Source organism: Malurus melanocephalus, unplaced genomic scaffold (genome assembly GCF_030028575.1).
Source record: "Malurus melanocephalus ecotype Western Australia unplaced genomic scaffold, MMel_1.1 scaffold_430, whole genome shotgun sequence".
In the NCBI taxonomy this organism is placed as follows: domain Eukaryota; kingdom Metazoa; phylum Chordata; class Aves; order Passeriformes; family Maluridae; genus Malurus; species Malurus melanocephalus.
Genome location: NW_026623662.1, coordinates 1,602 through 2,704, shown reverse-complemented (window position 1 = coordinate 2,704; position 1,103 = coordinate 1,602).

Here is a 1,103-nt window from a genome sequence, read left to right as displayed (position 1 = left end):
CATCCTGAGACATTTTAAAGCCTTTTACAGATAACGAGGCAACAGCGCTGAGTTTCACTGGAGCAGATTTCCCTTTTCACTCCATTTTTGCTCCTTCACTGGTTGGGAAATCACTTTTTGGGTGACGCCTCCTGTGACAGCAGCAGAGTACGAACAGATGGGGGAAAGTTCCACTGGGTGGAAGCTTCCTTGAGTGGAAGATTCCTTGGGTGGAAACTTCCCTTGGGTGGAAATTTCCCTGGGTAGAATTTTCCGTGGGTGGAAGATTCCCTGAGTGGAAGTTTCCCTGGGAAGAGGTTTCCCTGGGTGAAAGTTTCCTGAGGTGGAAATTTCCTTGGGTGGAAGTTTCCTTGTGTAGAAGATTTCTTGGGTGGAAACTTCCCTTGAGTGGAAGATTCCTTGGGTGGGAATTTCCTCGAGTGGAGGTTTCCTTGGGTGGAAATTTCCTTGTGTGGAAGATTCCTTGGGTGGAAATTTCCTCAGGTAGGAGTTTCCTTGCATGGAAATTTATTTGGGCGGACGTTTCCTTATATGGAAGTTTCCTTGGGTGGGAATTTCCTTGGGTGGAAACTTCTCTTGGGTGGAAATTTCCTTGTGTTGAAGTTTCCCTGGGTGGAAACTTCCTTGGCAAGAGTTTTCCCTGGGTGGAAGTTTCCTGGGGTGGAAGTTTCTGAGTGGAAATTTCCTCAAGTGGAAGATTCCTTGGGTGGAAACTCCCCTTGAGTGGAAGATTCCTTCAGTGGAAATTTCCTCAGGTGGAAGTTTCCTTGAGTGAAAATTTCCTCGAGTGGAAGATTCCTTGAGTGGAAACTTCCCTTGAGTGGAAATTTCCTGGGGTAGAAGTTTCCTTGCATGGAAATTTCCTTAAGTGGAAGATTCCTTGGATGGAAACTTTTCTTGGGTGGAAATTTCCTGGGGTAGAAGTTTCCTTGCATGGAAATTTCCTTGCGTGGAAGATTCCTTGGGTGGAAACTTCTCTTGGGTGGAAATTTCCTGGGGTAGAAGTTTCCTTGCATGGAAATTTCCCTGAGTGGAAGTTTCCTAGGTGAGAATTTCCTTGGGTGGAAATTTCCTCAGGCAGACGATTCCTTGGGTGGAAACTT